This window comes from Vipera berus, assembly GCF_964194415.1.
Source record: "Vipera berus genome assembly, chromosome: 7".
Lineage (NCBI taxonomy): Eukaryota > Metazoa > Chordata > Lepidosauria > Squamata > Viperidae > Vipera > Vipera berus.
Genome location: NC_138209.1, coordinates 3,217,072 through 3,229,284, shown reverse-complemented (window position 1 = coordinate 3,229,284; position 12,213 = coordinate 3,217,072). Strand labels below are relative to the sequence as shown.

At 45.0% G+C, this 12,213-nt stretch overlaps 1 protein-coding gene across 1 annotated transcript in view; it reads left to right on the top strand.

Annotated features, from left to right (window-relative positions):
- Positions 1-12,144: 12,144 nt before the first annotated feature.
- The window catches only part of ATRN (attractin), a 118,313-nt gene continuing 118,244 nt past the window's right edge, over positions 12,145-12,213 (top strand). The window contains exon 1 of the mRNA XM_081332172.1: positions 12,145-12,213. This exon is cut by the window's right edge and continues 1,657 nt beyond it. The gene's annotated coding sequence lies outside the window, so the exon portion shown is untranslated.

The window sequence follows — 12,213 nt, the reverse complement described above, 5'->3', positions numbered from 1 at the left end:
CGATTCTATCCCTCCGTTAATGCAGCCTAGGATTGCGGTGGCTTTTTGGGCAGCTGCCGCACACGGCCGGCTTGTACCCGGTTTGGTTAAATGCAGCAGCCTCTTGCCGCAGAGATCAAAGTGGGCACAGGCTGTTAGCTATCACCCTCTTGATCTATGGCCCCCATTGCAGATGTGATTGTGCCTTAAAACGTGCGGCTCTCTTACAAACCTGTCTTGAGTGATCCATTCAGCTGCTCACGCCTTAAACTGACAATTCAGCCATTGTCTTGCTCTGCGCCCTGCACAATAACCGAACTGTGAATCCCGCGGATGGGGAGACCCAGGCTGAGCATCGCGTGCAAATGCAGACACCGGTTTTGATCTGATTTGATCAAGGATGTTTGCAGACATGGAGCTTCTGAGGGTGCTGTGGGCTGTGCTCTGGGCAACGGAGGTGGCTGGCGTCCAGGAATTCTGCCAGCCCCAGAGTGCCAGGAATGAGCTAGAAAGATGCACAAACTTCCTTTCAGAAAGACGATGCGTTGCAAGCTGTAGTGTATGCCTTTAAAGCATACGCGGAAATGCCAGCGCAGCAGGGGGCTGGACAGCTCCAGGCTATAACCGCTTTGGCGGGAAAGCCTGAATAGAGCGAGTCGTTGACAGCCCCAGGGCATGGTCAGCTCTGGCGGGAAGCCAGGGTTTAAATCCATTGGCCACCTGCACTGGCGGGAAGCCCAGGTTTAAATCTATTGGTCACCATTCACCTGGGCAGGTATAAAGAGACGCCAGGTAACCCCTTTGCTCCAGCTTCATTTCTGCCTCAATAAAGAATCAATACCCAGCTCAAGTGTCCGTCTCTCCGTTCAACCACGCGACATTGCACAAGCTTTCCTGGGAAAAAGAAAGGGCCAACGAATTGGTTTTTATAAGGATTTCCTTGTATCTCCATAGGTTTTAGAATGGAATGGAATGGAGTGGAGTGGAATGGAATAGAATAGAAAAGAAAAAATGGAACGGAATGGAATGGAATGGAATGGAATAGAATAGAATAGAATAGAATAGAATAGAATAGAATAGAATAGAATAGAATAGAATAGAATAGAATAGAATAGAATAGAATAGAAATTGGATATAGAATAGAATAGAATAGAATAGAATAGAATAGAATAGAATAGAATAGAATAGAATAGAATAGAATAGAATAGAATAGAATAGAAAAAATGGAATGGAGTAGAGTGGAGTGGAATGGAATAGAAAAGAAAAAAATAGAACGGAATAGAATGGAATAGAATAGAATAGAAAATGGAATGGAATAGAAAAAATGGAATGGAGAGTGGAGTGGAGTGGAGTGGAATGGAATAGAATAGAATAGAATAGAATAGAATAGAATAGAATAGAATAGAATAGAATAGAATAGAATAGAATAGAATAGAATGGAAAATTAGAATAGAATAGAATAGAAAATTAGAATAGAATAGAATAGAAAATTAGAATAGAATAGAATAGAATAGAATAGAATAGAATAGAATAGAATAGAATAGAATAGAATAGAATAGAATAGAATGGAATGGAATGGAATGGAATGGAATGGAATGGAATGGAATGGAATGGAATAGAGCTGGAAGGGGCCTTGGAGGTCTTCTAGTCCAGCCCCCTGCTCAAGCAGGAGAACCTATACCGTCTCAGACAAGTGACTGTCTAGCCTTAAAAATCTCCAGGGATGGAGCGCCCACGATTTCCGGTGACCAGCTGTTCCACTGGTGGATTGTCCTCACTGTAAGGAAGTTTCTCCTCAATTCCAGGTTTTGTCTCATCTGCTTAGAAACAAGGGAGAGCAGCAGGCCGAAAAGGACAGAAACAATAGAGGCAGTCCTCTACTTACAACAGTTCTTTTAGTGACCGTTCAAAGTTAGAATGGCACTGGAAAAAGCGACTTATCACCATTTTTCACACTTAACGACCGTTGCAGCATCCCCAGGATCACATGATCAAAATCTGGACGTATGGCAAATGGCTCATATTTATGACGGTCCAGCCTCCTGGGGTCACGCGATCCCCTTTCGCGACCTTCTGGCAAATTAAGTCAATGGGGGAAGCCAGATTTGCTTAATGACCGTGTGACTAACTTGAACAACTGCACTGATTCGCTTAACAACGGTGTCAAGAAAAGTCCTAAAATGGGGCACTTCACTGTCTTGTTTATTAACGGAAATTTTGGGTCCAGTTGCGGTTGTTAAGTTGAGGACTACTTACCCGTAGTTGAACATGGATGAAAAGACAAGTTTCGGGAAATGTTGGATTGGCATCTCCCATCGCTGTCACCGCCACGCCAACATTTCATGCAATCTTATTTTTTCCCCCTACTCAGATAGATGAGTAATACAGACGGTCCTGGACTTATGACCGCAACCAAGGCCAAAATTTCCATTGCTAAGTGAGACATTTCTTAAGTGAGTTTTGCCCCCATCTTACGAACCTTTCTTGCTACAATTGTTCAGTGAATCCCTGCAGTTGTTAAGTTAGCAACATGGTCGTTAAGTGAATCTGGCTTCCCCCATTGACTTCATTTGCTAGAAGGTTGTGAAAGGGGATCACGTTTCTCCGGGACGCTGCGACTGTCATAAATAGGAGTTACTCGCCGAACATCCGAATTTATGACATAAATCACATTCTCCAATTAGTTTGAAATGCAGGCTTCCCCTCCAGTTCTCCAGCCCACCAATCCTTATCATCTCTTATTTCAATAACCTTGGTTCTCACACTAGGCTCGGTATTGTTATGTCTAGTTCAGAGGTGTCAAACTCAATTTCATTGAGGGCCACATCAGCATTGCGGTTGCCCTCAGGGGGCCGGGTGGGTGTGGCCAGGGTGGGCGTGGCCTACTGGGTGGGCGTGGCTAGAGTGCGTATGGCCTACTGGGTGGGCGTGGCCAGCTCTACATCGTTCGCATCAAGGGTGCCTATGGGGGCCTGGGCAGGAGTGGGACAGATCTGAGGGTCTCTGGCAGGAGGAGGGTCTCTGGGCCAGGGCCAAGGTAGTGGGGGCCATTCCCTCCCTGTTTCCAGGATGGCTTCGCAGGCCACATGAAACCACTTTGCGGGCCGGATCCGGCCCCCGGGCCTTGTGTTTGACATGTCCCACCGCATCATCAAACTCTAGCTCTAACTCTAAGAGTAAAACATAAGAAAAATGGTTGCATCTCCATCTGTTGTCAAAGCAAAAACATCCAATCTTAACAGCGTTGACTGTATACTGTACCAGAGATGCTTTTAAAGGCCAAGAAAAAAGAGACGAAGCAAACTGACAAAATGAGATTATACCTGTTAAATAGCAAGTTCTGTGGCGCAGAAATGAATACACGAAGCAGGTAACTGATAGTTTATTTCGTGCAGAAACTGTACTGGGGAAAAGGCTGCAACTAGCCGCAATATATAGTCTAGCCCAGACATGTCAAACACAAGGCCCGGGGCCCAGATCCGGCCCGCAAAGTGGTTTCATGTGGCCCGCGAAGCCATCCTGGAAACAGTGAGGGAACGGCCCCCACTGCATTGGCTCTGGCCCAGAGACCCTCCTTCTGCCAGAGACCCTCAGGTCTGTCCCCACTCCTGCCCAGGCCCCCATAGGCACCCTTGATGCGAAGGATGTAGAGCTGGCCACGCCCACCCAGCAGGCCATACGCACTCTAGCTACGCCCACCCAGTAGGCCACGCCCACCCAGTAGGCCACGCCCACCCTGGCCATACCCACCCGGCCCCCTGAGGGCAACCGCAATGCTGATGTGGCCCTCAATGAAATTGAGTTTGACACCCCTGGTCTAGACCCTAGGCAGCAGCCAATAGGTTTGAATTAACCATTGCCGCCTAGAGATAGCCAATTGCAGCACAGGAGACTTGTAGTCTGGGTTGCTGGAGAGCGTTAGCTGCTCCAGCAACCCATGTGGTACAGCCCAGTACATAACAATACCTAAAATGGTTTTCCCTTCTATCGGCACAGCTACTTGTAATTTACGGCAAGGTCAGCTTCTGGAACCAATCTGGGGGGGGGGGTTGGGGGTTTGGGCAAGCCAAACTTGTAAGAGAAGAAATCTCTCTAGGCCAGGGCTAGGCAACCTTGGCTCTTTTATGACTCGTGGAATTCAACTCCCAGAATTCCACAGCCAGCGATTGCTTAACCGATCGTGGCAAATAGGCCGTTCCTAACGAGCGCTTAACAATCACCTTGTTTAACAACTGAAACTCAGCTCCCACCTGTCCTTGTAAGTCCAGGATTACCGGTGTGACGTGAAACCCGGTCATTTGATTAGTAACGGCCAAGGAGAGCCGATCTGTCCGGTAGAAACTGCTTGCAAACAGGTTTGGGAAATGCAGCCAGACGGAATAAATAGTTTAGTTTAGTCGGGAGCTCACCGTAGGAGGTGCCCTTTGTCTCTTATCTACTAAGAGAAGAAAAGCCATTTAAGGCCATCAAATTCAGCCTCCTGTTGGGTGCCAGAATCCAATTAAAAGATCCCTGATGGATGCCCTTCGTCTCCAGTTGAACATACTCCAATTTTTTATTATTATTATTGTTGTTGTTGTTGTTGTTATTGGGACGCGGTGGCTCAGTGGGTTAGGACGCTGAGCTTGTCGATCAGAAGGTCGGCAGTTTGGCGGAACACGGAACACTGTTACCTTCCCACCGGAGTGGTCCCTATTTTTCTACTTGCATTTTTACGTGCTTTCGAACTGCTAGGTTGGCAGAAGCTGGGACGAGTAACAGGCGCTCACTCTGTTACGTGGCACTCGGGATTCGACCCGCCAAACTGCCGACCCTCTGATCGACAAGCTCAGTGTCCTAACCCACTGAGCCACCGCGTCCCCTCAAGAATGTTATACTGTATTATTAATTAGTCAATATAAGATGGTGAGAAATAGAATATATTCAAATAGATAAGACGTGTGTCCCGAACATTAGATTTTGTGATGAATTGTGATAAAGGGAACTTTGGTTCTCTAAAACTTGGAAATTATAAATATTAAATGTTAAATTTAAATATTAATGGGAAACTAAAAACTGGGAAAAACTAATTAGGACATTAATTGTCTACAAAGATTGAATGTTAAAATAACCAGGATATGTATAAACTAAAAATTATTGATAAATGTAAGAAAGCTACTTTTATTTAATTGATATAATAAGAATTGTATTAGACAGTAAATTCTAAGGGGGAAAAAAGAGAGGAAATATTTAATGTAGTAGTTTGAGACTTGTACTAAATTACTTGTATGTCATTGAATTATCGGTTAACTCAGCCGCCACGTTGCTTTTTAAATATTTAAATGTAAAATTAAAAAATCAATAAAACTTTTTTTTTTAAAAAAAAAGTCTACGTAAGTGTTCTCGCTACTACCTGTTTTATCTGATTGTCACTACGTTTTGCATAAACTCAATTTATGTAATTTTCTTCCTCACAGGTTTGTATCCAGTGCACAAGATTGATGTTTCATTGTGATTTGGCACAGCTCAATGCTCTGGAGCAGGAAGGAGATTGCCTTGAAGAAAGAAAAAATTATAATTAAAGTTGCGTAAACACCAGTTTTTTGATCTTGGTTTTCTTAATCAAAAAACCAAGAAAACCAAGATCATGGCATCCGGCCCTCTCAATTCCTGGCAAATAGATGGGGAAGAAATGGAGGTAGTGACAGATTTTATTTTCCTGGGCTCCAAGATCACCGCAGATGGGGACTGTAGCCAAGAAATTAAAAGACGCTTGCTCCTGGGGAGGAAAGCCATGGCAAATCTAGACAGCACACTAAAAAGCAGAGATATCACCCTGACAACAAAAGTGCGTATAGTCAAGGCCATGGTCTTCCCAGTTGCAATGTATGGCTGTGAAAGTTGACCATAAGAAAGGCTGAGCGCCAAAGAATTGAGGCCTTTGAACTCTGGTGCTGGAGAAGACTCCTGCGAGTCCCTTGGGCTGCAAGGCGATCAAACCGGTCGGTCCTAGAGGAGATCAACCCTGACTGCCCTTTAGAAGGCCAGATCCTGAAGCTAAAACTCAAATACTTTGGCCACCTAATGAGAAGGAAGGACTCACTGGAGAAGAGCCTCATGCTGGGAAAGATTGAGGGCAAGAGAGGAAGGGGACGACAGAGAATGAGGTGGCTGGATGGAGTCACTGAAGCAGGAGGCGTGAGCTTAAATGGACTCCAGAAGATGGTGGAGGACAGGAAGGCCTGGAGGAACGTGGTCCATGGGGTCGCGACGGGTCGGACACGACTTCGCAGCTAACAACAACAACAAACGGTCATAAACGCAGCCGTGTGGCCGAGAGCCCAGCGTTTGGTCCTGTGACTGTAGAATTGGAACTGAGTGGTTAGTGCAGACAGTCCTCGACTTAACAACAGTTCATTTACTGACCGTTCCGAAGTTACAACGGCGCTGAAAAACGCGACTTGGGAATTTTTTTTCACCGTTACCACCTTTGAAGCATCCCCTCGTGATCAAAACTCAGATGCCTGGCAACTGGTTCGTATTTCTGACGGCTGCAATGTGCCACGATCCCCTTTTGTGACCTTCTGACAAGCAAAGTCAATGGGGAAGCCAGATTCACTTAACAACCATGTGACTAATTTAACAACTGCACTAATTCACATAACCACTGTGGCAATGGGGCAAAACTCACTTAACAAATGTTTCATTTAGCAACATAAATTTTCGGCTCAATTGGAGTCATAAGACTAGACAGTCTGAAATGGTATTCTATTCTATTCTATTCTATTCTATTCTATTCTATTCTATTCTATTCTATTCTATTCTATTGTAATTCTAATTCTAATTGTAATTCTAATTGTAATTCTAATTCTATTTTATTCTATTCTTACCATTATTTCAATCTTATCATTATTCTATTCTATTCTATTCTATTCTATTCTATTCTATTCTATTCTATTCTATTCTATTCTATTCTATTCCCATTATTTCAGTCTTATCATTATTCTATTCTATTCTATTCTATTCTATTCTATTCTATTCTATTCTATTCTATTCTATTCTATTCTATTCTATTCTATTCTATTCCCATTATTTCAGTCTTATCATTATTCTATTCTATTCTATTCTATTCTATTCTATTCTATTCTATTCTATTCTATTCTATTCTATTCTATTCTATTCTATTCTTCTATTCTATTCTATTCCCATTATTTCAGTCTTATCATTATTCTATTCTATTCTATTCTATTCTATTCTATTCTATTCTATTCTATTCTATTCTATTCTATTCTATTCTATTCTATTCTATTCTATTCTATTCTATTGAAGGGAGTTTATTATGCTTAAGGTTGATACTAGTAATATTGATATTAGTAGTGATACTTTGTAATCATTATATATATGTTTATGTGCAAGCAGCTTTGTAGGAAATTAGTTATATAAAAGGAAATGTTTCATGCTTTAGGTACAGGTGATTGCTTACATGAAAAGAGGGGAGGGGGAAAAGGAGTTACGGAAAGAGCCTGGGTTGCTGTGTATGAGTCATCATCTAGGTATTCTTTTGTGCTATCTTGTGCCTGGTACCGGGACCTGACCTTTTTTGTTCTGGAAAGGTATAAAATGTGGAAGACACCTTTCCGGGTTGTTGCCTTCATCTCTCTACCAGCCACGAAGAGAGATGGGGTCACCCAGCTCTATTCTGATCAAAATAAAGGTTGTTTGCTTGCTAAAAGCTCGGCTCAGGAGTTTCTTTGGCTCTTTTAAAATTCCTGAGTAACGCTGGGACAATTGTGAGGCTAAGTGGAAAAAAAACCTTACAAACTGGCCCCCAACGTGGGGCAGCCACAGTGGCTCTTCCCCCACATCCGGAGAGCCCTGTTGAGGTCCTGGCGAGCCTTCAATTCTCAGCAGGACGAAACTCAGAGCGACCGAAGCGTGAGTCTTAGAGAGCTCCTAGGTGTTTGCCCTGGAAGACTCCTGTGCTTCATCGTAGCCGGTGGGATCCGTGTCGGAGGAACCTGAACGCCTGAATTCAATGAGGTTTCATGCTTCTCCACTGATGGGAGAAATTGCAACAGGCGCCTTGGTGAGTAAAAGAGAAAAAAAAAGCTTTATTAATGCTGGAATAAGGCAGGAGGTTGATCTTTCTGACTAGTCCTCTATGGATAAGCACATAAAAATAAAGGAATACATGTAAGAAAAGAGGGAAGCCAAGCAACTGTCTTCTAATACAGGATAGAGTGGTTTAAGGAAAGTAATTAAATTGGAATGTAATTTTTTTTGCAGAGGTTTTGGTAATTTTGGAATAAGATAGGGGGCGGATCTCCCCGACTAGTCCTCCAAAGGGGAAAAAAAAATGAATTACAAAATTGCAAATGAATAAAGTGAAAAGGGAGGAAGCCGAGAAACTATCTTGAAATAAATAAATAAATAAAATAGGGGGAATTGTCAAAACAAATTCAATCAAAATGTACTCCTCTGCAATGTGTCTTGAACAATTGGAATGTTTTGAAACCTCAAGTGGCTGTTAAGTTTAATTCTGTCAGACAATGTCTGGTGGTGCTTTGTGTTGATGTGCGGTAGTAAAAAATAATCTTCAAGAAGGCAATGTTGAAAAAACTTTGTAAACCTCCGATTGGCTAGTTTATCTGATAACAACTAAAACCACGGAAGAAAAGAAAAGAAAAGGAAAATTAAAAGCTCTGAATGCAAGTTCCCCCTCCTCTTTTTCCTTTAATCTGGCTCTTTGGACTATTCAATTCCCCTTTGTCAGAGGTGAGGAGAGGAGGCTGCTAGCTTTCCCCTACCCCTTCACACCTGCAAAAGGTCCCAGGTTCAACATTCCTTTTATTCTTTCCCCACTGTCTTTTGAAGTTGTTGGGAAAAAAATTGGAAGCAACCATAAATGTTCCCTTCCCTTTTAATGAAAGGGGGATGCCTGTTTTAGCCTCAAACCCCAAATTCATGTGTTTTGTTTTTTTATTTATATAAGAGATGGTTAAAGGGCCCTATAAAAAACACGTCTGGCTGGAATCACCTCATGATTTTTCTTGCTTCTTGCAGGACAAGCCATATCTCTAAATAGATGTTGTTTTAATAGTATCTGTGTATATATGTATATATATGTATATATATGTATATATATGTATATTTATTTATTTATTGATGGGATTTATATCCCGCCCTATCTCCTGAAGGACTCAGGGCGGCTCACAATAAAACATATAATAAGTGCATAAATCAAGATAAATGAAATTGAGAACATCAGTGCAATAAAAAATTAGAGAATTTAAAAATGAATTAAAAATACTAAATATAAATTAATTAAGATGCCTGTCAGTCTAGGTCAGCTTGGTGGAACAGGTGTGTTTTGAGGCCGCGGCGAAAGGATTGGAGGTTTTGGGCTATCCGAAGCTCAGGGGGGAGCTGATTCCATAGGGTTGGTGCTCCCACAGAGAAGGCCCTCCCCCTGGGGGTCGCCAGCCGACATTGCCTAGCTGACGGTACCCTGAGGAGGCCTTCTCTGTGTGAGCGTACTGGACGATGGGAATTTGTTCCCGGCAGCAGATGGTCCTGCAAGTATCCCGGACCTAAGCCATGTAGGGCTTTAAAGGTAAGTACCAGCACCTTAAATCTCACCCGGAGGGCAACTGGTAGCCAATGCAGCTCCCGCAGGAGGGGTGTAATATGGGAGTATCGGGAAGCTCCCATCACAACCCGCGCAGCTGCATTCTGCACCAGCTGAAGCCTCCGGGTGGTCTTTAAGGGCAGCCCCATGTAGAGAGCATTACAGTAATCAATACGGGAGGTAACGAGTGCGTGGGTGACTGTACGTAGGGCATCTCGGTCCAAAAAGGGGCGTAATTGGTATATAAGACGAATCTGGGCAAATGCCCCCCTAGCCACGGTTCCAATGTGATCTTCAAAACTGAGTCGTGAATCTAGGAGGACGCCCAGATTGCGTGCTTTATCAATGGGAGGTAACATCTCTCCTCCTATAGTCAGAGATGGAACCTCTTGGACTAAACGAGATGACGGTATGTACAGCCACTCAGTCTTGGCCGGGTTGAGTCGAAGCCTGTTTTCTCCCATCCAAATCTGTACCGCTTCCAGACAACGGGACATCACATCGAGGGCATCACTGGGTTGGTTCGGGGTGGAGATGAATAGCTGGGTATCATCAGCATATTGATGATATTTCACCCCGAAGCTACGGATGATCTCTCCCAGCGGCTTCATATAGATGTTGAACAGGAGGGGCGAGAGCACCGAACCCTGAGGCACTCCACAATTAAGAGGCCTAGGGCTTGACCTCTGCCCTCCTGCCAACACCGTCTGCGAACGGTCCGAGAGGTAGGAGGAGAACCAACGCAGAACGGTGCCTCCCACTCCCAGCCCCTCAAGACGACGCAGTAAGATACCATGGTCGATGGTATCAAAAGCCGCTGATAGATCTAATAGGACCAGGACAGAAGAATAACCTCTATCTCGGGCCCGCCAGAGATCATTCACCAGCGCGACCAATGCCGTCTCCGTGCTGTGCCCCGGTCTGAAACCCGATTGGTACGGATCTAGATATTCAGCTTCCTCCAGGTTCAAAGGGAGCTGTCGTGCCACCACGCTCTCAACGACCTTCGCAAGGAAGCGAAGGTTGGAGACAGGACGGAAGTTGTTTAAAACAGCTGGGTCCAGTGCCGGTTTCTTGAGGAGGGGCCTTACCACCGCCTCTTTCAAGGCAGCAGGGAAGTACCCTTCACTCAGTGAGGCATTGATAACTGCTAGGAGCCAGCCTCGTGTAACCTCCCGAGAAGCATAGACTAGCCAGGAGGGACACGGGTCCAACAAACATGTGGCGGCACTTAGTTTCCCCATGATCTTGTCCACTTCATCCGGAGTCACAGGATCGAACTCTTCCCAAATGTACTTGGCCAACTTCATCGTTTTCCTCTCGTTAGATACTGCCCAGTCAGAGTCCAGACCAGCCCGAATCTGAGCAATTTTGTCCACCAGATATTTACTAAATTCCTCAGCCCGTCCATGTAGGGGGTCCTCTCCCGTCTCTTGACTTAAAAGGGAGCGGACCACTCTAAATAGGGCGGCCGGGCGATTATCTGCGGACGCAATGAGGGTGGTGAAGTAGGCGTGCTTTGCCACCCTCATTGCCACAAGATAGGATCTAGAAAAGGATCTTAACTGTGTTCGGTCAGACTCGGACCGACTGGCTCTCCAAATGCTCTCTAGGCCCCTTCTCTGGCGCTTCATCTCCCGCAGGTCCTTGGAGAACCAAGGAGCGAGTCGGGACTTGCGCCGGGTCAGAGGCCGCAAAGGGACAACGCGGTCGAGCGCCTCCGAAGCAGCCTGTTGCCAGGCATTAACTAAGGACTCGACCGGGTTGTGGGAGAGGGAGGTGGGAATCGGTCCAAGCGCCATCTGGAATTTATCTGGGTCCATCAGGCGCCTGGGGCGGAACCACCTGGTCGGTTCCGCTTCCTGACATCGGGGGGTGACGTGACGGAGGCCCAACCGCAGGAGGTAGTGGTCTGTCCATGAAAGGGGTTGTGATGTTGGAGTAACCCCACCCATCCCATTTAGCCACTGCCCAGAGACAAAAATTAGATCCGGCATGTTTCCTCCCTCGTGAGTTGGGTCCTGAGTAATTTGAGTAAGGTCCATGGCCGTCATGGAGGCCATGAACTCTCGGGCCACTTCTGATGCACTGCCCAGGGAAGGTAGATTAAAATCTCCCAGTATATATATAATGTATGTATGTATGTATATATATATATGTATGTATGTATGTGTGTGTGTGTGTGTGTATAGGGACGTGGTGGCTCAGTGGATTAGGATGCTGAGCTTGTCGATCAGATGGTCAGCAGTTTGGCGGGTCGAATCCCGAGTGCCGCGTAGCAGAGCACCTGTTACTCGTCCCAGCTTCTGCCAACCTAGCAGTTCGAAAGCACGTAAAAATGCAAGTAGAAAAATAGGGACCACTACAGTGGGAAGATAACAGTGTTTCATGTGCCTTTGGCATCTAGTCATGCCGGCCACATGACCACGGAGACATCCTCGGACAAGTGCTGGCTCTTCGGCTTTGAAACGGAGATGAGCACCGGCCTCTAGAGTCGGAAACGACTAGCACACATGTGCGGGGGAACCTTTACCGTTACTTTATATATGTCTGTGTTGTTCTGTGTTATTTCCAAGACTTGGAAGAGGATGCTATCTTGTGCCTGGTACCAGGACCTGAACTTTTTG